General features: G+C 46.6%; 2 long non-coding RNA genes across 2 annotated transcripts; one reads left to right on the top strand and one right to left on the bottom strand.

Annotated features, from left to right (window-relative positions):
* Positions 1–1,212: 1,212 nt before the first annotated feature.
* Gm52778 lies at positions 1,213–17,666 on the top strand. The gene is made up of 2 exons (XR_003955747.1): positions 1,213–1,563; positions 17,417–17,666. It is a non-coding gene; the product is annotated as a predicted gene, 52778 (long non-coding RNA).
* On the bottom strand, positions 8,578–25,752 carry Gm6116 (predicted gene 6116). The gene is made up of 5 exons (NR_045866.1): positions 25,484–25,752; positions 17,981–18,689; positions 12,640–12,707; positions 11,527–11,634; positions 8,578–8,856 (listed from the first exon to the last, which is right to left on the bottom strand). It is a non-coding gene; the product is annotated as a predicted gene 6116 (long non-coding RNA).

The following is a 25,752-nucleotide window of genomic DNA, read 5'->3' as shown; positions in this document are numbered from 1 at the left end:
CCCGGGATTGGCCACACAAACTCTCTAGCTGGCCTTGAGGAAAGCTTGGGAGGCCCAGAGGGAGGCAGGCAGCAAACTTCTTTTACAGGAAGGCTTTGCTGGCTGACCTTGAAGCTCTTTCCTCTAAGAGAAGGGAGTGTCTGGGCCTTTAGAACATGTGGCACTTAAGAGTCCAGGGAGTAGGGAAGAAAACAGCTTTTTATCCGAGGGATATAAACAGAAAGAAAAGAAATTTACCTCAACTGAACTGGAAAGAAAAATACAGGGAAAGGCGTCTGATGTTATGGCTTTGAATGCCTAGAAGTCAAAACCTGTAGCTGTGAGGAACGAGTTCCAGGTGACTGAAGCCTGAGTAGGACCCAGGAGAGAACAGCTAACCTTTGACCTCAGATCTCACAACAGGAGAGGTTTGAGAAGAGGACCAGGCGCGCTCACACAGGCTTTGTGTACAGGCTGCAACCGCTCACAGCTCAGCAGGAGCCTTTGCCCGGCATCCATCTCCCTCTCCGGCTGTTACTTGACTCTAACCGCGTCACAGCACTGTTAGGTTCCAAGTCCAGTCAGGATGATGTCGCAACAGGGACTGAAACCATCCACACTAAATGCCAAAGAGAAGTTCTGCTCTGTTATGACCCGATCCACTCCCTGCATTCTTGAGTGGGGCTGACGACCCCTCTGTGACCCTCTGGCCACTCGCCTCTGCCCTGGGCCTGGCGTTCTGTGTAGGCGTCTGCAGAGGCACTCCACAGTGGGATGTACAGTCTGAAACGGGCAGCGAGGCCGTGTTGCTGGGCAGCTGCCTTTCATCTGTTTCGGTAACAGAACATCCGGTCCTAAGCGGACCGCCACATTCGGGACTCGTCAAGAACTGGGATGACTATGCCTATAAAAAAGAAATAGAGATCCTGAAAACGTTTCCAGATATTTCTTTTTTATTTGTCTTTGCAACAGTCATTCAATAGCTCCCTGAAACATTTCCTAGAAATAGTGTTAAAACGAGTCGGTGTCTGGATACAGGTCTGGGACAGTCCAGTTTCATTAGTAGTCAGGTAGCCACGTGGTATAGAGGCACAGGAGGTAGACAACATTCACTCCCCCGGGAATAATGAGGATTCTCTTCCTCCAGCCTCTGGTCCCAGTTTTCATCCACCAGTCAGAACATAACCTTACTTTAGATGGGTCTTCATTTAAAGAAATTTATTTAATACCCAATTGCGACTCATTGACCTAAGGGACTGGGGTGCTACCACTTACTACATTTTATTTTATTAATTAATAACTTTTTTTAAAAATCGATTTCATTATTAACTATTGTTACTATTTTGAGACAAGGTCACACCATGTATCCCAGTTGGCTTCAAACTTGTAATCTGCATCTGCCTCCTGATTGCTGACATCAAAGGTGGTTGTGACTCTCTCTGCCTCGCTGGAGAGCCATTTGCACAGTGAGAACACACAGAAATGCAGAGATCTGACGCTGTATAGACAGCAGAAAGGATGCTCCTTCAGAGACCAGGAGAGGAAACCAAGATGGAAGAGTGCCACTTACACACTGTCTGCTACGTGAGTATCACTGGCTGAATCAATCAATCAATCAATCAATCAATCAATTAATTCTCCTCTTTGTAGGTCTTTGAATGGCCTCGAAGTCCTTGTCAGGCATTGAGTTTGGAATTACCTTTTACTCCATATTTGTGGTAGTCAATCTTTATTGTCAACTGAGTAGCTTTGGAATTACCTCTGGGTGTGTCTATATCTCTCCAGAAAGGAGACTAAGGAGGAAAGGCCCACCCTGAATGTGGTGACTCTATTCCACGGACTGACTAAAACGGGGCAAGCCAGCTGGACACCAGTGCTCCTTGTAGCATAGAGTTTTAGCTAGACCACTTTGTGCTCCCAGCAGGTTGCTCTTCCAGCCACCTGCCCAGGAACTCTTTAGATCTACAAATAAAAGACACACACATACACACACTTATTTTTGAAATGCCTTGGTTTGCTCAGAGGCTGGGCACTCCTAAACCATCCCCTGCTACCCCTGGCCCAATTGGGGGAGTGACCTGTGGCCACCCACCAGAATTCTTACATGGTTGGCTTTATCTCCTGCAGCCCCTATATCCATCTGTCTACACCACTTCATGCTGATCTCCACCCCTTTCCCCATAACATACCCACCCTCCCCAGTTCCTAGCCTGTGCCCATCTAAATGTCCTGCCCCATTTCCCTTTGCCTGACCATTGGCTGTTGGTATCTCTATTGATAGATCAAAAACCAATTGAGGACAAGGACCTCAATTGTGTTTGGATACACCGATTCCCAGTTAAATCAAAGCATTAGAACCAATCCCCAACACCTCCCTGCTGGCAAATGCAATGTGACCGACTGCCTCGTACTCCCTCCTCCAAGCCGTACCTGCCCCAATGGGGTGTGCCTTCAAACTGTGAGCCAAAATAAATCCTTCCTTCTTTGCATTGCTTTCTCAGCAACAGCAACAAAGCAAAGCAAAGCAAAACAAAACAGCAACAAAACTAATACAGGTAAGTTTGAAAATATGGAATCCGGAAATACCAAGGACCAATTGTGCATCCCTCAGGTAACACCCCACCAGCCCTGTGACAGTTCCACAGTATCCTTGAAGACTAAAACTCCTCATTATTCTGCCTACAAAAGACAGTCTCTGCGAAAGGAGACAAAGTATGTCACTGCGGTCTTTGTGCCTCCTTAGTGGATATTGTCAACTTCTCTGCTAGGAAGAGTCTAGTCTGAGAGGAGAAGTAGGGAGGGTGGTGTCTTGAGCTGATGGGCCTGGATGTCTTGAAAGGCTGCCATCCTGGAGAGAACAAGCCACGGGGGGCGTCCGCATCCGAGTTCTTCATCCCTGTTCACCATCCCACTAAGCCAAAGCTGCTCCTATGAACACTTCTGCTCACTTCTGGAGATGCTCTCTGCTTATCCCAGGGGTGGGAAACATCTGTTCTGAGACCAGGTTTATTCTGTGTGATGACCCCTGAGGTTGGAGGCAACAACTCTTCCTGAGTTCCCTCTCATACAGGGCGAGGCCTCCAGCCCGGTGCTGGAGTTAGTGAGGCTAAGCAGGCAGGGTGAGTGGGTGAGGAGCTCCATTGAACTGACTGGCCCTTCCCTCTCTTTCTCTTCACCGGGGACAGGGGCACAGTCAGGGATCCACCTTCCCATCGAGTCTTTAGGAACAGTGGTTCCTTAGCCTCTGGGTATCCAGTCTGACACTATGTTCGGCTTGTGGCTGACCTCTGCTCTCAGAATTCTCCATGGGCCCACCCTAATTTTCCAGTGTTCTGACCTCATGCTTGGCTTGATCTGCGGCAGCTGCAGGCTTTGTAACCCTCAGTTTGCTTGCTCAGCAACTTCCTAATAGACTTGAATAGGGCTGCTGTTACCTACCCTGAACGTGAGGACCCACCCCAACGCCATCCCCAGACTCATTATTTGCATGAGGCTGCGCTGGTTTAAGTCTTGGGTCTAAGTCTACAGAGGGTCTGGATTCCATGCCCATCACAGAACTCCCCGACAAGAGGACTAAACCAAGGGAGAACCAAGACTTGGTACTCCTAATTTAGGCTTGGTACTCCTAATTTAGGCTTGTAACTGGCTATGAATGACCAGATAGGGGATTTTCATGGTGGAAATTTAATTTCCTTCTGGCTCAATGGTAATCATAGAATGTTAGAGCTAGAAGAGACACTGTATTCTTTCCTGATAAAGGTAGAGAATGCGGTATGGTGACTCAGTAAGGAAAGATGCTTACTGCCAAGTCTAATGACCCGAGTTCGATCCCCAGGACCCACGTGGTAGAAGGAGAAAACGGACTCCGGCAATTTGTCTTCTCACAGTCACACAGTCACACACGTACAATGGAACACACACACACACACACACACACACACACACACACACACACACACACGTAATCTAAAAGCAAAAGAAAATGGAACTCGTAAAAGGAAAGGAACTTGGAAAAGCCGCACAGCTATTAAATAACCGGGGAGGGGCAGACAAGAATCCAGGTCTCCCTGCAGGCTGCACTCAACCTTCCCCTCATAGGCTGCTCTCTCCCTGAAAGTTGCACATGTTGTGCCTGGGTCCCATTTCTCAGTCAGGGTTCACAGCGGAATGCAGTCCCTGCCACTCAGAAGACTAAGGCAGAATGATTCCCTGTTCCCAGGCGTGCAAGACCAACCTGAACAACATATCAAATGGCATCGTGTTAATCAATCAAACAAACAAACAAACAAACAAACAAACAAACAAATGTGGGAGTGTGTGCCTTTGCTCTCAGTCCTGTGCAGGTTAAGGTAGTAGAACTGCATATTCTGGGCTAACCTGGGCTCTATTACTGCAAAGTAAGGCTAGTCTGGGTTCCATATCAAGAGCTCATCTCAGAAACTCAGAAACCCCCAGATCATGTCTGGGCTAAGGCAGGGGACGTCTGTGGCACCTATATGCATGTACATGCACATGCATGCACACACAAACACACATATGCAGACTTTAAAAATAAACAGTTAAAAAAAGGTTATTCCTAAAAACCAATTTGATTTGTTAAGACAAAGTCATTCCACCTTTTTTCTTTCTTTTTTCTTTTTTTTTTTTCTCTCACCTTGTAGCCCAGGCTGGCCTCAAATTCAGCGATCCACTTGCCTCTGCCTCCTAAGAGCTGAGATTAAAGTATGCACCATCATGTCCAGCCCTATTTATTTGTTTACTTTTACAGAGTTAGATGCATCTAATAACTAGACAGGATTAAAGACAGCTGAAGGCTTTGGTTGAAGCCTGGGCTGGTGGTACAAGCCTTTGAACCTAGTGCTTCAGAGGTCGAGGCAGGGAGATTCAGAGTTCAAGGTCAGCCTGCTCTATGTGCAAGTTCCAGGCCATCCAAGGCTACGTAGTGAAACTTTGTTTCAAAAAAAGCAGAAAAAAAAAATCCCAACAGGAAACTCAGGTCCAGTGCACAGGAATATGAAGGGAAAAAGCCTCGAGACTGTGAGAGCAGCCTGAAGTACATAGGTAGAATCGGCCTGTGCATGCCTGTTTTGCTTTTTAAAATTTACTATTTTAGCTTATTTATTATTCATGTACGTATATGATGAGGGTGGGGCACAGATGCGATGACTCGTGAGCAGAGGTCGGAGTAGAGTCAATGCTCTCTCTGTGCCTTTATGTAGGTTCTAGGAATTGAACTCAGGCCATCTCTCTGCCTGGCATGGCATGTGCCTTGACTCACTGAAAAAAAATAAAAATAAAATGTTTTTTTTTTTTATGTTTTACTTTATTATTCTCGATGTGAGAGTGTTTTGCCTGCCTGCATGTCTGCGAAGCATGTGCATGAAGTAATCAGACCATGGCTGTGAATCACTTGGAACTGCAAATAGCTGTGAGCCACCCGCCCCCACGCTGCTTGGTGGCAGTCAGGCCTCTGGGTGGCTTCCACCCATGGCTAAATTCTTAAAAACATTGGTTACCGCCTATTGAATATTTATGATGTACTAGAAACAGCGCTTTGCTTCCAACACCACCTAATCACTACTTATTATAACAGTGCTATGAAGTCAGTAAAATCCACTCTCCCCTTCTACAGATGAGAAAACCGAGGCCTGATAGGAGTGGAGGCTAGAGTCAGTAGGAAGTAGAGGACATCATTATTTGCAAATCTTTAGTGTCATACATATTGCACAACTGTCTAGCAAGAAAACAGAAACGAAGCAATTGAAAAAATGGTAGTTTTAGACATAAAACGAATCTAGTGATAGGATCAGTTACAGACTACATATTTTAAAATTTGCTCTCTTTTTGTCGTATCAACAATAATGAGTCACAAGTTATAATAAAGAGCTGGTGATAGCAGTGCACACCTGTGATCCTAGCACTGGGAAATGGTGGGAGGATCAGGAGTTCAGGGTTATCCTCTGCTACATAGTGGCTTTGAGGCTAGCCTATGCTACATGAGACTGTCTTAAAAAGTATACAAAAGTAACAACAATAAAAGAAATTATAATATAATACAAAGATAAAATCTTTTCAACATCAACACGAACCATAAATTATCTAGAAATAATTTAGCAAAGTTCGTGCTGGACCTACAAGAAGGAAATAACAATATTTTATAAAGGGACATAATATAATGAAAGCCCAAATAAATGAAAAACATACTTTGTCCCTGGAGGGAACAATGAATAGTATAAAGATGTCAGCTCTTCCCAAAGTAATGCATTTCTTTAATCCGTCTCCAATAAAAATCTGAGAAGGGACTCTAGGGATCCGGACAAGATGATTCAGAATTCATCTGTAAGAATAATAAGTGGCGTGAAAAGACTGGAAACCCTGGCATTATTTATAGACAGCCACAGATGGATCCTGCAAGTCTCCATGTTAAATTCATGTTGGTGCTGGAGCTGGGGGCCCATAAGGGACTGGACATGAATCTGTTACATGACTTACAATCTGAGGCAACCATGTTACAGTGTCCACACTGGGTAACAGTGACAAGTGTGGGAGGTAGGGTTTCCATGGTCCCCGTGTCATCCTTCTGAATTCCTTTTATATTTATTTTATTTTTATTCCAATAAGAACACTGAGAGAGGTGAGGAGACAGAGTCCAGGATATTTTGAATTATTAGCGATCCCTGAGTTGGGTATCACACACCTGCAATCCCATGTCGGTGGTTTGTGAGTTTGAGACCTGTTAGACCTTGTCTCAGAGAGATAGTTCACTGGTAAAGGGCACTGGCTGCTCTTGCAGAGGCCCCAGATTCAATTTCCTAGCCTCCAGAGAGCAGCTCTCAACCATCTGTAACTCTCCCCCACCCCCAGTCTTAGGAAACCCCACATTTCTGGCCTCTGAGAGTGCCAGGCACACACATGGCGCACAGACAGACATGCATGCAAAACAACCATGCACATAAAAAAGGAATACATTTTTAAAAACTGAAGCAAAAATAAACCAACCGGGGCTGGCAAGAGGACTCAGCAGTTAAAAGCATTTGTGGCTCTCACAGAGGTCTGGAGTTCAGGTCCCAGTGCCTGTGTTAGGCTGCTTGTAACCACCTGGAACTGAAGGCCCAGGGCCATCTTCTGCCTTCCAAGGGTGCCTACACACATAGGCACACACACATAGTAAAAGGAAAAGAAATCTTTAAGAACGAATCAATAGCAAGCCTAAATCTCCCTCTAATTTCCAGTTCATGTAATTCTTTAGCATATGTAAAGGAAGAAGTTATGCTTAGGTAGACTAACAAGGGCGCCCTATCCCCTATCCTAATTTTACTGGATTTTAACTGATAAATTCAAAGTCAGAATTTTGGAAGTCGAGCTTTAAGACCCATCAAGTGTTACTGAGTAAATTTGACTTAAGATTATTCTAGAAAATCCAACTCTCTGAATCCAGAATGGTATGTACTCACACTGCTGCTGTAAGTTGAGGAAAGAAAGAAAGAAAGAAAGAAAGAAAGAAAGAAAGAAAGAAAGAAAGGAGGGAGGGAGGGAGGGAGGGAGGGAGGGAGGGAGGGAGGGAGGGAGGGAGGAAGGAAGGAAGGAAGGAAGGAAGGAAGGAAGGAAGGAAGGAAGGAAATCATGGACCATTACTGAATGGTTATTAAGTAGTATCTGCTTCTTAATGGCAAATTCATTTTCTTTTAATAACACGTTATTGTGAAGTATAATGAAAACTGGAGTGTCGCGTGAAGCAAGCTGGCCTCTGCTTAGGTTGACGCTGTGCCAGTTTTGGGGATGGCGCTCACAGCGCTATCCATCTTCATAAGCTAGTCTTTGGGAGACTTTATTAAACAGCGGGAAGGAATAGAGGCTGACAGCTTCATTAGTCATGAGTAGGTAATCCTGGGCGATTTCTCTACAGAATAATTAATACATTCCAAAGCTCCTCTAAGACGATGGCATCCCAAGGAAGAGGAGGAGGTCTGTGCTAAGATCCTGGACACCATCCAAGTCTGCAGAGCATTTCTTTAGCTCGCCACCCTGCTTCCAGGGAATCTGGCCTCTTAAGTCATTTATGAAAACCTAGAAACCCTTGCCCATCACCCTGCTCAATGTAGAGGAAAAGAAAAAAAAATCAGCTTGACATCTCCCAGGTAGGAAGTTTAAGTTATATTGCTTGACAAATGGATTCGTTAGTGCCAAACTCATTTTTTATTAGAAAATGTTAGCTAGAAAGCAGGAATTTCCAGAGGGTGTCTTCAGGAATGCAAGCCGAGAACACTAAATACTTCAGACTTTGCCAGGTTCTTGAGAATTCTTGTTACCAGGTGGACTAAGTGAGAGAGAGAGAGGGTGCCCTCTGCTCCTGTGCGTGTCTGCTCCTGTGCGTGCCTCGAGGACATTGCCTCTGTTTCTTGGTGAGTTGTCCTGTCAGGTTTGAGGAAGGCCAGCAGAGAAATGCTTTTTTTCTGCAGTTCAGTGGAATTTTATATCTGTGCTAAAAACAATGGTAATCATGTCTTTTATGCTTCGATTGCTTCCTTGGGGAGTAAAAGGGCTTAAGAATTGTGATGGGGAAATGGCTCAATGAGTAAGAGAGGACCCAAGAGCTGTAGGATTAATTCACTATTTATACTTATATTAAAAATAATACATTTTACAGCAGGGTATTATGGCAGGGCACTCGGGAAGCATTCAGGAAGCACCGATGTTTACAAATGGCTCTTGGAGGCTCCTCCTATCAACACCTCTCAAAGCTCCAGCCAATCCGTGCCAAGCTTGGCTCCCTCAAGAGCTGCCCCAGATCCATCTTCTCTACTCCATCAACCACCCTTACCGCATCCTTCCCAAAGTCCAATCATGCTCTTTCAATTCTTCATTCCGTGGCAGCTCCTGAGGAAATGAGAAAGATGATACTGGAAGAAGGTGACTGAGCCAGACAAGCAGGGAGAAAGAGATTCACAGAAGAGAAGGTGCAGGGAAAAGGAAGGAAGAGGGAAGACCTGGGGTGTGATAGAGACAGTGGCGCGTGTTGGATCGTATTTTCAGTATCATATCATGTAGTCATACCATTTACTGTCAGAAGTGACTTCTCTACCCCGCCACCCTGACTCGTGGAACAGGGTGAAGTGCTGTTGCTTTAGATGGCATGAATGAAAGTTGTTTTTTTTTTTATTACATATTTTCCTCAATTACATTTCCAATGCTATCCGAAAAGTCCCCCGTACCCTCCCCCCCACTCCCCTACCCACCCACTCCCCCTTTTTGGCCCTGGCGTTCCCCTGTACTGGGGCATATAAAGTTTGCGTGTCCAATGGGCCTCTCTTTCCAGTGATGGCCAACTAGGCCATCTTTTGATACATATGCAGCTAGAGTCAAGAGCTCCGGGGTACTGGTTAGTTCATAATGTTGTTCCACCTATAGGGTTGCAGTTCCCTTTAGCTCCTTGGGTAATTTCTCTAGCTCCTCCATTTGGGCCCTGAGATCCATCCAATAGCTGACTGTGAGCATCCACTTCTGTGTTTGCTAGGCCCTGGCATAGTCTCACAAGAGACAGCTATATCAGGGTCCATGAAAGTTGTTTTTAATGATCTAGACAGTGCATAAGGTTTGTAGCAATCATGATTGTCACACTTTCCCTGTGTCTTTAACTTTGAAAGCAAGGTGAAGATCAGTTAAGAAAGAGTCCCAGTGTCTACCCCAGGCCTCTACACACATATGCACACACCTATGTGTACAGTACCTAGCAAAAACACATATACAAATGAGGAGGAGGAGGAAGAAGAAATGAAAGGGGAGGAAGAGGAAGAGGAGGAAGAAGAGGAAAAGGAGGAGGAGGAGTCATTTTCCAGCCGGACATAGTGGCTGATCCCAGCACTCAGGAGGTAGAAGCACCTTGAGTTGGAGGCCAGCCAGAGTTACAGAGTGAGTTCCAGGTTTTGTGGCCCACAATGTGAGACCCTGCCTCAAAAAAAAAATTCTAACATTCAAGACCCTGGTGGATAGAATCATTTCTACTTTACCCCAGGCACAGATTCAGCTTTGAAGAAGGTATCAGAGGCTCACAGATGCCCCTGTGGACCTCTGCTCTAGAGAAGGTAGGATACACAGACTTGGTCAGGCCACAGACTGGCTTAGATTGCAGCTGACTGAGAATCAGGTCTTGTCCGTATGTCATGGGTGGGGCACAGAATTAACATAGAGTCATTGGGAAGTGTATTTGTTTTAGAGTTTTTAATGTTCATATGGTTAATTAGAAATGTACCCCCAAGTTTAGGGGTTATATCTTATCTGTCAACACACATGGGTTGAAAGAAGCCCTCCTTTTCTCAAATCAAACTGCTACTTTTCTGGACATGACCAGGATTGTGAGCTCAAGGGTGATCTAGTTAAGGCTGGGTGCAGCTCAGTGACAGCATATTTATCTGGCAGGCGTGAAGCTAACATGCACTTCGTCTCAGCACTTAGTGATCAGGTTAGACTTGGGTTCTCTGTGAGAACAGCCAGTGCTCTAAACTGCTGAGTTGGCTCTCCAGTTCCCAATGCTGAGTTTCACTTGACGCAATTTGAATTAGACCCACTAAAAGCAAAGAAAAACGGTAATGCAACACTGCTCCCCCACCCCCACCCCCACCCTGCCTATGTGTCTGTCTGTCTTGCTGTATCTGTCTGTCTGCCTGTCTCTCTCTCTCACTGGAAAAACTGAAGCCATTTTAATAGAACAGGAGCATTTATAGAAAATCTGGTTAGTATCACTTTTTCCATTTTATTTGAACTTGTTATTGTAACAAGTCACTTTGAGTCCTATTTGGGAACTCTTCCCTTATTCCAAGAGAAGAAATGGCGCTGGCCGCTGAAGGATATGAAAATATGAATCCTCAAAGAAGTGTGGGGGTCACACCCTCTTGTCTTTCAGAGAAGAGAGTCAAAGTGGCAAGAGACCAAGGTGGTATTGAGGATCCAGCTCTTCGGAGACGGTAGTGTGATTTGGCATGGCCCGGGGTCTCACGCGTTACAGACAAACGCTCTAACACCAAATTACAGTCCCAGTTCTGAACAGTAATCACATGGGATCATGTGAGTATCCCAAAAGGAAAGTAAGAGCTAGTTAATGAGCGGTGTTGCTGCAGGAGACTGCTGGCAGCTAAACCTATAACCCATAGCCTGAGCAGGACTCACTCTGGCCAGTATTAGTGGCTCCTTGAGCGCCTCTCTCCACCTGCATACCCTCGAGGTCCTGCTCAGGACCACACAGATGTTCCTTCAGCAGGAGGCTGACCTAGTGACAAGTGTGGACAGGTGTAGCCTCAGGTGTATCTAATCACGTAGAACCAGTATGGCTGAGATGTAGGGTTGCTGTGAAATTGGTGTAAACAATTGGTTACACACAGCTTAGATACAAATTCACAGGAAATCAAAAGGGAATCAGGCACATCAATGGTCTGGACAATTGGGAACCCTAAGCACCCTCATATTCTAGCTCTAAGAGTGGTCTTGATAAATTCTGGAGGGCTAAGTGACTCTGGGTACCCATGATGGGCCATAGCTGATGGTGACACTGACCTGATCTTGGAGTTCCTTCAGGTGGCCTTTAAGGGTCTTCTCATTCAAGGGGGGAGGTCTTCTCTGAGAGTCCAGAACACTGAGGATCAGATGGAGCTTATCAGACACCTGCAGAAGAACGCAGCCAAGATCAACTTTAAGGCTTCCAGAACTTGCGGGGCTGCTCCCTCGGGCAGGAATTTCTCTCTCTCCTCTACAACAGGAAAGGGTCTGGGTACGGGGTGTGGATCTTCCTCCATATACCCAGCTGACCAGCCTTTCTCCAGGTTATACTTCCGGGTCTACAAATGTGTTTCAGAGCCCTTTTTGACCCTCCCTGCCCCTGTGCCTGATTCTTGGACCGCCAGGTTGGAAAGAAGCAGGCAGTGCACATGTGTGTGCCAAATGCCTGTGGCTCTGCTCCCTCCTGGCCGTCTGCTGATTGGGCTGTGTGGCAGGGGCTGGGAACAAAGTTCCCTTCTCATTCTTTAGTGATGTGCAAATGCCTCGCAATTGGCTCACATGGAGTAGTAGCTGAACTTGGGATGGAGACATGTTTTTGTTGGCAGGAGTACACATTCGACATCTATGTACATGTGTGTCTACTTTTTGGCAGACTGCAGAAACACAGTGGCTTTGGTCTTTCACAAATCTCTGTGTACTAGATCCTACAAAACCTCACGGTCCAGCCCAGTGCCTGTTTCCTATACGGAGTTTTAAAGGACAATACCATTCTGTGATTGATCACCTTTACTGCAGCCAGAGTACTCCAGTAATGAAGAGTAAATGACAGGAACCACTAGTGGTTACAGGCAACCCCCAAGACTCCAGGAGGGGCTTTATAAGTGGTCACCTAACCTGCAAGCGTCTATCAACAATGAGAAGTGAGGTTCCACCTGTGATAGAGTAGGGATGTTGCCTCTTCCCCCTGGGTCCCCTCTCTAACATCACGCCTTAGGGAGGGAGGGGGTGATGGAAAGGCTAGGAGGCCTTCAGGGGAGTCAGTAGGGATAGAATTAGAGATTTATTTATTCGAGATTTACAGGGTCTTCAAGTATGGTCCACACGGATCTTCATTCAGAGTAAAAAAATGTTGCTACTCTTTGGAGAATAGAAATGGACTCAGCAACATACATGTTCAGTGCATCCTTGGGACATCATGGGTCCTGTTATAAGTTCAGTGTGTCCCACAAAGCTTGAGTCTGAAAATGAGCAGAGAAGAGAATGGAGAAGAAGCAAGAGCCAAATGCTCTTAGCTCTCCCCTCTTAATATATAAAGTTCGGCCTATGTGTGCCAGATTCACCTTTGATCATAGTTGAGTTGAGTCCTATATATTCAGTCTCATAAAAATTATCGCTATTGTTGTTTTGAGATACTGTCTCCCTCCATAGCCCAAGCAGACTTTGAACTCTTGACTCTTGAGTGCTGGGATGGAAGGCATTCACTGCCAACACCCAGCTATTATTACTATTATTATTCCTACTGTAACTCCATGGTGCAGGGGTTTGAGCATGGATCTTACACAGTGGGCCAGTGCGCTACCACTGAGCTATATACTTAGGGCTTTTAGAAAAAATGATTGGATATTCAAAATACACATGGTGCTTTAGGGCTGTGGAGTAATTTTAGGCAGAACAATGCTTTGTGTAGAAAGCCGTGCCTTCCCAACACTCCCAGTTTCTTCTCTTGGTTCCATTCTCCAACCAGTCCCTTGTTGTTAAGGGTAGTTTTGGTGCAAGATGCCTGTGGACTTCCATCTCTGACACCCTTCTGCTCTGGGCAAATTTACCAAGTCTCTAAGTGCCATTTCTGTATCTGTCTCCTGGGGCAAGGTATGTGTAGCAGGGCAATGTTGAGGACTTAGAACTGAATCTGACTCGCGTGCCCATTAGATATCAGTTTGATTAGAAAATGCACACGTTCCAGTTTCTTTGTAATTAGTCCATGTGCTCCAGTCCCCCTCCTCCCAAAGCTGTGAGCTCAAGATGGGAGACAAATGGAAAAACTTCTTCCTCAGAAATTCCTCTGAGGAAAAAAACGTCATTCCTCAGAAATGTGTAGGCGTGAGCGCCATCTAGCTGTGCTCTGGGTACTTCTATGATCACCAGGCAGAAAGTGAACAGGCTGGGGAAAATGTCCTTTGATCTGTCAGGCGAAGCAGAGCAGTCCCGTGGCCCTGTGGCAGGAGAGAAACTCAGAAGGCCTGTGTCTGAGGATACTGACTTCCATGAGAAGGGACCGGTTGTCTTCAAGAATATTAAGGGATGGAAGTCGGCAGGCAAGGGGACAGTTTAAGATTGGAACACAAATGCAGGGGGCACAAAGCAAATGCTTGTGTCTTGTGAAGCAGCAGCAGGCATGTGATTCTAAAAGGGTGATCATTAAGAAAGGCCCCTGAGAATGTGGAAGAAGGCCGTAGAGATGGATGACCCTCCAGGATGACGCAGATCACCAGCTACCTATTAACAGAAGAGTGGCAGAAGCAAAATCCAGCACAAGATGATCAAAAACCAAAGGGAGAAGAGACAGACGTCGAAAGGAAGACTGGTTCGGTAGAAGTGGAGTTGAGTGTCTACCTCGGTCTCTGGCACCCTCTGCTCTCTATTCAGCCTGGGGTAGGATGGAAAAGCTTGACTGAACAGAGAGGCTCCCAGGGAGGGAGGGAGGAGTCAAACTGCAGAGAAAAAGTCACCAGGACCCTTTGGAGTTGGCTCTACGAGGAGCCGGTGCCTGTATTAATGCTGGGTTCCTGTCTCGCGTTGCTAACACCCACGCCGGCAAAAACAAGGCACCGCTCTTTCTCCTCTGCCTGTGGAAATCTACCTGGGAGCTCGGCAAACCTAATAGCTCAGCAGCTTCCCTTTTATCAGAAGCCTTTGCTGGCTGCTAGCAATCAGCCCTGCGAATGGGTGTGGCTGCCAAGGCAGAAGACTGTGGCTCATACTCAGACTGCCTTGCTGTCACAGTCCAGATGAATACATTGTAACTGGAGTCCAGCGACAACATTGTTTCAAACTGGCATCGCCCTCTTGATCCCTCCATTAACTAACTAGCTCATGCAATACTTAAAATTCCAAAGGGGAGATGTGCCTCCAAAACCTCCAAGGACACAGAGAACAAGACCAGGGGATTTTAAATGTCTGACAAATAGTAGGCACTGAATAAATACTTATCACTCTTTCTGAGAAGAGGAATATTTGACTTTTCCTCTTGTGTCTTTTCATTAATAGCTCCATAAAACCTTTGCTCAGGGCTGGAGAGATGGCTCAGTGGTTAAGAATGCTTGCTGTTCTTCCACAGGACACCAGTGACTTTCCAGAACCCACAGTAGGTGGCTCACAACTGTCTAGCTCCAGAAATGCCAATGTCCCTTTCTGGCTTCCATAGGAACGGTTTCCATTCCATGCCCAGACACAAGAGAGAGAGAGAGAGAGAGAGGGAGAGAGAGAGAGAGAGAGAGAGAGAGAGAGAGAGAGAGAGAGAGAGAGGGAGAGAGAGAGAGAGAGAGAGAGAGAGAGAGAGAGAGAGAGAGAGAGAGAGAGAACCTTTGCTGGTTTTGTTTATTTTGGTTTGGTGCTGAGGTTGGAGCTGGCAGGTGTCAGGCACGTGTTCTAGCGCCACATCCAAGCTGCACCGCACCTTAGACAACTTAGGAGAACTCTCAGCAAGGTCACTGAAAATTTTCAGGTCTAACTTAGGGCCAAGCCAGGTTAATTCTCCCCCTCTCCCTTCCCTTTCCCTCTTCTTTCTCTTTCTTTGTGCACTCTACCAACTGAGCTACATCACCAGCTCCTGAGTCATAGTTCTTGAGTTTCTATGATATGTCGATCACGTGCTACTTTCACCATAACAACACAATTTCAGACTGCTGAGGTGGGTCAGTGCAGGGAGGGGCGCTGCTCAGCACACTTGAGGATCTGAGCTCGATGCCTAGGAACCACACGGTAGCAAGAGAATTGACCGCTGAAAGTTATCCTGGTCTCCACATGTGTGCTGTGTGGTACACATGCCTATTCTTACATATGCATACACACACACACACACACACACACACACACACACACACACACTGAAAGTAATAAGCAGATCTGGAGAGATGGGCCAGTGGTTAGGAGTTCCAGAGGTCCTTAGTTCAGTTCCCAGCACTCACATGGTGCTTCACAGCCACTACAGGATCTTATGCCCTCTTCTGGTGTGCAGATGTACACGCAGACATAACACCCATAGACATAAACTATATAAACAAATACATTTAAAATTAATTAAATGATGAAAAGGTAATAACAATGCTCACTAATTCTACTAGAAGGTAGTATAGACAGTCTTTTGGCTACAGCAGTTTGTTTAACCCTTTGCAGAAACGCCATGTCCCTCATTACTGTGTAAAGAGTAAAGACTCCATGTGGTTGGGTGTTTAACCTAAGGCTCCTGAGCTCAGGATTTAAACCCACGACCCACAACTGTGCTTTAAAAGAAAACACAGAGACCTGCTATGGGTCCTCCCTCCAGGAAATACAGCATTACAAGGTTTCCAGAGAATGGGACTGTGGGTAGCCTCCTGGTTGCCTTCAAGTGTAGAGTGGGTGGGCAGTTTTCTCCTTATCAATCAACCAGGGTCTCTGGACTGATTCCCTGCGTCTCAAGGATGCGCATCGCAGGCCTTCCCTGGAGAGCCTGTCAAAGGGCAGTGCTTGTGATATGTTCCGGAAGGGGCCCTGTGGAGGAGTCTGAGAATGAATTTTTTGAACAATTTGAACAATGGTGGCACTTCAGGAAGAAACCACTAGGCAGCCTGCGCTAAGATGGACTTCAAGTCTGGCTGTTTGATGGGCTCTCTCCCATTTTCTCCTTGGCACATGATGAGATTTGTATATGCTACGTAGCTCAAAGACACAGACCCTGGCAGGCTCTGCCACTCCACATACCGTGCAGGAATGGCGTGTCCAGTGAGCGCAGGCCTATTGAGCTCTGTCTCCTCATTTCCAGCTTTTTAGGGAACACATTTAAAGCTCAGTGGATCGGGGTGAAGGGCAGATGGGATCAATCCCAGTGGTAGTGGGGAGGGTCACGTGTGCAGAGAGGGGCATGAGGTAAAGCAGCTGATGTTTAGAACTATTGAAAACTTTCTAGAAAATGGTTAGGTTCCCAAACGCATTGCTGCGGGTCTCATAAATGACAGGGAAGAGGAACGGGAGCCATTTGGACATCCTATGGTCTGGAAGGAATGGCTACTCTGCAGCCAGATGGATACAGGCTGCGACCCTAGTTTGGATGTGCAGAAGGGTTTAATGACTGAGAGCCGGACTCTTCATTAGTTAAATGCCTCCAGGGATGCTCGGAGTAGGGTGTGTGTGTGTGTATGCATATGTAAGAACACACACACACACATATACACACAAATGTGATAAATGAAAATGATGAAAATAATAAAATGATATAAATAAATAATAAAGCACTTCTCTATAGGAAGGCTATTTTAAGCCCTGAATACCTAAACATCTGCCTAGACAGGTCTCCTCAGCCCTTGCACACACACTGACTGTTCTGCAACAGAAACAGCTGGATACTTCCTCTTCTTTGGACTGTAGTAGAAAGGTAGTCATGGAGGAGGCAAGTATGGTGTTCCAGGCCTGCAATCCTACCACTTGAGAGGTCGTAAATTCTAGGCCAGCTTGGACCTCAGCCATTTTTGGGGTGTTGAGTTTACTTGCATGTGTACCAAGGCTGGCTGGGATGATGATGATGATGGCAACAGCCCTTAGAGAGCTCTGAACTACCTAAGCCACTTTTCTTGGCCAAGGTCTGTGCCCAACCTTCAAGGCTAGAAGTCAAATGCAGTTATATTATCTGCTTTTCACTGAGGCGTGAGTAAGGCCCAGAGAGTCTCTATCTTTGTCTTCTGTTACTCAGCAGGAGGACAGAATGGGAACTTGAATCATGTGCTTCTGCTGCCTGAACTTTTAACCACTGCTCTGGAAACGGCTCGCAGGAAGCAGGAGGAAGGACTGTGGAGACATCGCAGCACCGAGTGACCTTTCCCCTCCTTTACTGCCCACACTCCAGATGCCTCAACCTCTCTCCCGTGCACGTCTGCGGCTGTTCCACGTAATCCCAATTCTTTTTATCTTTGTCTCCAATAAATATTTTTACTCATATTCAATACTGTGTTTAAAACACCAGGCCACAGAAAGCCCTTCAAAGGCTAAGCTCTGAACACTTCTGAAGCAAACGTCAATACAGGGCGCTTTATCTCACAGCTGAATACAATTTCCCCCCAGATGTCGGTTGCCTTCGTGCCTCGGAAAGTGTGGATTTTTAGAGGTTCAGAGCTGGTTGAAACTACACTAAGACTAGAGGCTTTGGAGCCTTTGGAGATGGCTTTGGATCCCCATATAAATCTGCCACTATGGGCGAGTGACACACTTGTTCCTATACCTTTGGATGCTTTCCTCTTTGATGACCCTGGGAACTTACTGAGCCTGAGACCTTCCGCTATGCATCTTTGCTTTACCCAGCCTTTCGTATCTGAGTGCCAATGACTGCTCCATATGCTTGGGCTAGAAAGACAGGCTGGGTCCTCGGTGGGCGAGAGGTGAAGACAGCTCTGAATGGCTTCCATGTGTGTTCACCTAGGCAGCAGCCAGACAGAAAGGGAGTGGCAGCTTTTGGGTGCAGCTGCTCCGGGCTGTGTGAATCTGGGTGATTTTTTTTTTTTTTTAATCACCATTGCAGCACCCTCTAAGTCCAGTGTGCTGGCTTCTCTGTCCCCTGGAGTCAGGTCTCACGTTCCTGCTAAGGTGGCGACATCTCCTAGAGGTGTTAAGCTTTGAAGGAAAGATGAAAAGCTGCGCAAGCGCACAGCAGCCTCAGAGGGTCTCGGATGGCTGGCTGGCTTATTCCTCCCACTGCAGACTATCTCCTGGGAGCTGCCAAGTGTTTGAAATGTTGAATGCTTGCCCTGCTCCCTGTGACACCCTGCCACCCTCGCTCTCATTCTTCTCTGTCACTGTGTGCCCACCAGTACCCGAGTTGAATGACGACACCTTGAGCTCTTCCACAGAGACACGCCCCAGAATAAGCTCTTGCTTCAAAACATGTTTTCATTCGAGTCACTCAGGGCTTCGAAGCCAAAGCAATGAAGAAGAGAATCGGGCTGGGTGGTGGTAGCTCGCCCTCTTGATCCCTGGGAAGGCAGAGGAAAGCAGTTCTCTGAGTTAGAGGCCAGCCTGTTTTACAGAGTGAGTTCCAGGAAAGTTGACACTACACAGAGAAACCCTGTCTCACAGAATCCCCACCCCTTACCCCTGTCCTCAAAAGAAGAGTAGGGCCAAACTGTGGGCCAGTGACCTGAGGTCTTCCAACTCTTCTTTCTGTCTTTTTTTCCCTTCAATTCCCTTCCCCACCCCTTTCTTCCCTCCCCATCCCTTACCTCTGTCTGTCTCTTTGTCTCTCTGTCTCTGTCTCTCTCTCTGTGTCTCTCTGTCTCTGTCTCTCTCTGTGTCTCTCTGTCTCTCTGTGTTTGTCTTTCTGTTTCTCTGTTTCTGTCTCTCTCTCTGTCTCTGTGTCTCTCTGTCTCCCTCTGTCTCTCTGTCTCTGTCTCTCCAGGTAATCCTGGCTGTCCAGGAACTTGCTGTTTAGACCAGGCTGACCTCAAACTCAGAGATCCACCTGCCAGTACCTCCCAAGTGCTAGGATTAAAGGTGTGTCCAGCACACCTGGCCCACCAACTTTCTTTTCCAGCCTACTGTTCACCCCATCTGTCATCTAGGTCTTGGTTTGTTCTTAGAGAGAAAGGATGGAAAGGCTGGTCCCCCTGGAGGACGGAAGGACCAGCAGCCCAGAGGTTGAAGACTAAACTGTGTTCACACTGAGATGGACACTGAAAAACCCAAACACTTCTGCTCCAACCCCATTGTCCCTCCATCCCCTAAGGCACTCTGAGATTCTCCAGAACTGATCTCCAGGGCCCAGTGACTGGTGGCTCAGGGGCAGTAAGGCTGTGATGTCACCCTGAGCCTAACTTGTGGCTTTGCCTGGGCCTTTGGCATCTTGGCCTCAGTTACTCCACAGCAGACATTGTTAGTATCTGCCTTACACACTCATGTGACGTTCACACGAACAAACACATGCATGGGCTTTAAAAAAGCAACTAAGATGAACTTCATCTGCTATAAAACAAGGCATTTTAAAGCAAACAAACAACCAGCCAGGCAGAGAAACATAAGAAATCCCAGTATTTGGGAGGCTAAGGTGGGAGACTTGCTGAGAGTTTGAGGCTAGCCTAAACTACATAGTGAGTTTCTGGCCAACCTGGGTTACACTGTGAGAGCCTATCTCATAAGACAAAATGAAGCAAGGGAAAGCTGGGCACGAAGAACAGGCCAACATGCCCCGCCACTCAGGAGGCAGGGCTGGGAACAAACACCTTCCCCAGAAAGACCCCTAACAAACAACAAGCAAATGAAGTGAACACTCACCCTGGGGGTGCCAGCTGGTGAGAGAGCACTTGCCTGCCAGGAGGACGAATGCAGGTTTGATCTCTAATATGTACTACATTATATATACCAAATAGGAAATAGTGTACAGCTAATTGCTCAGAGTTGAAATAGTCCATTCTGGAAGGAGGCCAGTAAGACTCAGGAGATTTATGAAGCTGACTGGGCTCTATCCTTTCTCCCTGCCACCACTTTTGGAGACAGTGCCCCATGTAGCCCAGGCTGGCCTCAAACCACTATGTAGCCAGGGTTAGCCTTGACCCTCCTTCCTCTCTCTCCCTAATGGTAGAAGTACAGGTATGCACTACAACCAACTCTTGGCTTCTTCTCATTTTATAGCTGATGCTATATTATTATATGATATGATACTCACATATATGCATATTATATGCATATTACTTTATATATTATATAGTATATGTGATATGCATGTGCTGTAGGTTGTCCATCTGTCTCGGGGTATTTGGGCTGCATCAGCCTAATGGCTAGTGTGAGCAGTATGGTGTGCATACTTAGCCATGAAGGGAATAAGGTGAGGCTTGGGATCCCATACTGATGACTAGAAGTTTCTCTGCTCCTGCAGAAGCCCACACAGATCACACAGATGTTACATTCTCAGAATGATTCAGCTTTTCAGATCTGTTGTTCATCTAGGATCCACCCACCCCCACCGATGAGACAAGCACCCTGGGCTTTGCCCTACCCAACTAGTTTGGCTGGGTGACAAACTAGGTGAGTTTTTCTGTCTAGGAAAACCAGGACACCACAAAGCCTCACTGAACCTTGGGCTCTTACAACGACTGTTTTCTAAGTGGTCAAATGAAGTGACTCACTGCCCTAGGTTCCTGGGTGACCTGTCAGTCAGATAAATGCACAGTACACGGATTTCCTTTTCCTTCATACTGAAACAAACTGCTTCGAACAGCAATCCCTTTACAGAAAGAGCAAAATGCATCCAACTTCCCCTCGAGTGCCTTGATCAAGCACCTACTATGTGCTAGGCTCTTGGGATCCAACAGCAAACAAAGCAGATGAAAATCTCTGCCCTGGTGAGGTGACCTTTGAGGAGGAAGGGATGACTGGTAAATGAACTATGTTGGTACACTAGAATGTGATAAATACTACGGGTGACTAGAACCCAATAAGAACAATGGCGTGTGGAGGGAGGAGTTTGCTATTGTCCAAAGGGTAGGTGGCCAGGATGGAGTTTTCAGCAAAAAGTGACATTAGCCCCCAAATCGAGGAGGCAGGAAGGGGAGTCACGTGGATGCTCAGAGGCAGACAGGGGACCACTCCCAGGTGGGTGTGAGGCAGAAGTATTGTAAAATGGCAAGAACACCACTGAAGAGCAAGGGGGCCCCTGGGGCAGCCCGAGAGTCTCTGGTAGTTATAACTTAGGCTGTAGAGGGAATGGCTAAAGGGTTGGGAGGAAGTGACAGAGGCTTCCAGAATCTTTCTAGAATATTGGAAGGGAAGCCAAAGTCCTTTGTTTCCCAAAACTTCCATTTTGTTGAAACTCCAGCCCTGGATCCCAGCCCCAGTCTAGACAAGTCAAACACATGCCTTCCATTCCTGTCTTGTCAGGCCTCAGAGGACAGGCCTACAACTTTTCAAAATAAGATTGCTCTATCTATCTATCTCAGGCTGGCCTCCAGCTTGACAGCAATCCTCCTGCCTCAGCCTGGTATTAGAGAAGTGTGCTACCCTGCCCTGTACCTCTAAAGATCTTGGATGGTTTTATCTTAACAAAAGGGTCTGGCTTTGTTCCATTAAATAGCACAAAGAATGGGCCGGGATGGCTCTGTGGATCACCTGCTGAGAGCAGAGACAGAGAACAAAGGGTCACTTTCCTTGTAAAATCAGGTCAGCTAAACAGATAAAAGGTAAGTAACAAGCTGAGGCAAGAGGATTGCCTTGATCTCGAAGCCAGTTTGGAATACATAGTGAAGTTAGTGTAGAACTGTAGTGTGAGAGAGACCCTGTCTCAATTCCTTCCCCAAATAAAATAAACAACTAAATAAATGAAGATTGAAGAGGAAGTGTCACTATTGTGCGTCTAAAGTTGGCTGTTTTTGGGACTTGCCTCGTCAGCTCGCCATTGCCTGGCTGCTTGTCAGGTTCCCCAACAACTTAGTTTCTTCAGTTTGGTGATGGAGTTAGCATGAGCGACTCCATGTTGGTTTTTAGTATGTTTTGCTGGATCTGGTGTGGGAGCTCAGTCAGGAACAAGGGTTTCCCGTATTTTTTTATTTAACATATGTTATGTAAACAAAGAAGCCAAGGATTCATCTTTGTACCTAAAAGTAAAATAACTTGCAACAGGCTCTAGAAGCTATAAAATGATGAGTTTTCTGAAACAAGCACCTGTGCTGGACTACATGGTCCTGTGAAGCCTGGGACAAAGGAACTCTGACCAGCTCTAGTGTGGCGGGTATGGCTCTGACCTTCTCTCCCTTTGCCTCTGCCTTCCTAAACACCATTACATGACATTCTACTCACCAAAGTCTATTCCCTTATTTGGCCAATTCCTCCCCCGGAGGCTGACTACCAAGGTCCAGCTATGAAAGTATTGAAGTCCAGCAATCAAAAGCCCCCTTTGGCTCACCTAATCAATATGTCCAATTAAAATTAAACTCCTCATCCTAACACAGGGTTCCCGCTTTACCTTTATAAATGACTATTTTCCTATGGGCCATGCTTGTCTAAAGGTAGTCCTTCCTCCTCAGGATAAATACCCCTGCCCTCTTTCCCTTGTTCCCTTCCCCTTCTCCCTCATCCTCTATCTCCTTCCTGTCTCTGTCTCTTATTCCCTGTCCTCTGTCCCTCTCGGGCAAATAACTCTCCTTTGTGCTGAGAACTTGGTCTTAGGGTCCTGAACCATTATGGGTCACTTCATAAGGATCATTCAGGGCCCCTCTGGAGTGATGGCAATACTGTAGGATAGGTGGTTTGTGTAAAGGGCAGAGGCAGATCTGATGCAAAGGCCCTGTGGTCTAAAAGTCAATGTGGCTAGAGTCTGGAGTGTACGGATGGACGCGAGAGCAGGTCAGAAGAGAGAGAGCCATGGTCGGTCATGGTAACTTTTTTCCCTGAGGATGTTTGGAAGTCTCTCAGAAGGGAGATGGCATAGCCGCCACCACAGTCAGATTTGGGACTTGAACTGACTTTAGTGACTACTCCATGACAGATGATTTGTGGAAAAAGGTGCAAAAGCAATGATGGGGAGTCACTCATGCTGTGGCCACAAGCCACAAAACCAAACACAGCTGTTATCCGACCTTCCCAGAAGCCAAGCAGTACAGCAGCCAGGTGTCCCCCGCAGCCCGGCTTCAATCTCACTGTGGGGATAACACCTCCAAAAGGAAGGCAAACAAAAAGTTCTTGTTTCAATTCTCTTTCTGTCCCAGACTTAGAAGGGAACAACTTTTTGTTCGGTTTCTGTTCCCCCAAGAGCCCCTTTCTGTATATAACCCCACCTCTTCTGCCTGACCCACTAGAAACACATTACACTATTGTATGCAGTGAAGTGCTGCCCGAACCTAGAACTGAATATAAAGACAATCAAAGTCTTTGAAGTTAAATTTCTTTTGGTGACTGTGTTTTTTCGAGATCTTTGAGAACAGATCTTGTGTGTCTTATTGAGTGATGTCTAGAACACTGTCTGGGAAATGGGAAGGGGTCAGAAGACACCTGGATGAACACTAATGGGCAGTTGAGCTGACAAATGTACACTTTCACTCTTGGTCATTTGTTCCTGTTATTGACCACAACTGATGTTTGGATAAGAGGAGGGATCTCCAGCCCAACTTGGGATTCATCCCACACACAGGCACCAATCCACAACACTATTACTGATGCCATGCTGTGCTTGCAGACTAGTGTCTAGCATGGCTGTCCTCTGAGGGACTCTACCAGTACCTCACTGAGACAGATGCAGATACTTACAGCCAACCATTGGTCTGAGGTTGGGGACACCTATGGAAGAGTTAGGAGAAGGATTGAAGGAGCTAAAGGGGATGGAAACCCTACAGGAAGACCAGCAGTGTCAAATAATCAGGACCCTTCAGAGCTCCCAGAGGCTAAGCCGTCAACCAAAGAGCATGCATGGGCTGGTCTGTGGACCCCACTACAGATGTAGCAGAGGAATGCCTTTTTTCTGGCATCAGTGGGAAAGGATGCGCTTAATCCAGTAGAAACTTGATGCCTGAGGGAAGGGGCATGCTAAGGGGATAAGATGGGAGTGGGTGGGTGGGTGAGGGAACACTCTCTCAGAAGCAAAGGAGGGGGGGATGGGGTGAAGAACTAGTTGAGGGGGGACCAGGAAGGGGGGCAATATTTGGAATGTAAATAAATAAAATAAGTAATTATAAAAACTAAAAGAAGAAGAGGAAAGGAGGAAAGAAAGAAGAGGAGGAGGAGAAGAAGGAGACGGAAGAGAAAGAGGAAGAGGAGGAGAAAAAGGAGGAGGAGAAGGAGGGGAAGGGGAAGAAGAAGAAGAAGAAGAAGAAGAAAAAGAAGAAGAAGAAGAAGAAGAAGAAGAAGAAGAAGAAGAAGAAGAAGAAGAAGAAGAAGAAGAAGAAGAAGAAGAAGAAGAAGAAAAAGAAGAAGAAGAAGAAGAAGAAGAAGAAGAAGAAGAAGAAGAAGAAGAAGAAGAAGAAGAAGGGTCTCCTACATCATGGCAGCAGAAGGTGTGGCTTCAAGTCCACTGTCTGCTCCTCACTCCCTGCCATGTGCCAGGGCCTGCTGGGGTCCTGCTAACCAGGTGCTGCCTCTCTGGCCTAGTGTTTCTGGGGAATGCTAGGTTTATGTTGGAGTCTCAGTGGCACAGCATGTTCTATCCCCCTTGTGTTCCACAGCAGCTGCCAAACAAGGGAAAAGCTGGCACCTGCAGCCTCTGGACAGAGGGTGTCTGTGACTGCTGGACATCCTCTAATTCATCAAATCCATCCTCAGCTACTGTGGCCGGGAGCAACAGTACTCGTTCCCTGCCTTCTGCGGCTCGCTGATTGTACAATAAACACAGTGTGTGCATGCAGGGTGTCGTGCTAGCCGATGGTAAGTGGTGTGGAAAGCATGAAGTAAGACTGATGGGCTAGCTTAGCAGTAGACAGCCCTCTTGCCTGAGCCTGTGTAAAGCTCTGAGTTCCATTTCTAGGACTGAAAAACAGAATGGCCAAATCTTTCTAGAATAATATGGCCAAATCCATGAGACATACTGAAACTTCACGCTGAGAGATGGGTGATAATGTTGCTCCAACACAATGGCAAAACAGTTAAGGAAATGGAGGGAGGGAGAAAGGAAGAGGGAATCCGGACACAAGACTTCCAGACAAGGGGTGTCAGGAGGAAAGGCCGTGGGGTGGAAGCTCCCACAGCGGGAACAGACTGACTCCATCCAGTACTGTGGGCTCAGTGAAGACATGCAGATGCAGGAAGGGATGAGGTGGCCGCGTGGGAGGCTCCAGTTGAGCAGAGTACTCACCGCACAAGGATGCTTGTGCTCAGCAAGCTTTGCAGTCTGGATGCAGAATTTCATCTCTGTAGAGAGGGAGCTCCCTTTAAAATGGAACCACTTTTGCTTATTCTGTGAGGATGAGCAATTATTCAAATTCACTGGACTAAGGATGCCTTTTCTCTTCGGATATGGTATGAGGACCGGACAATAGGGGTCAGAGGTAAAATCAGCAGGGCAGAAAGTTTGTGCAAATGCCTTGAGGGCACTGCCAGCTTGGGTCCAACTTCCAGGAACTC

Source organism: Mus musculus, chromosome 5 (assembly GCF_000001635.26).
Source record: "Mus musculus strain C57BL/6J chromosome 5, GRCm38.p6 C57BL/6J".
NCBI classification, from domain to species: Eukaryota; Metazoa; Chordata; class Mammalia; order Rodentia; family Muridae; genus Mus; species Mus musculus.
This window is presented reverse-complemented; position numbering and strand designations above follow the sequence as displayed.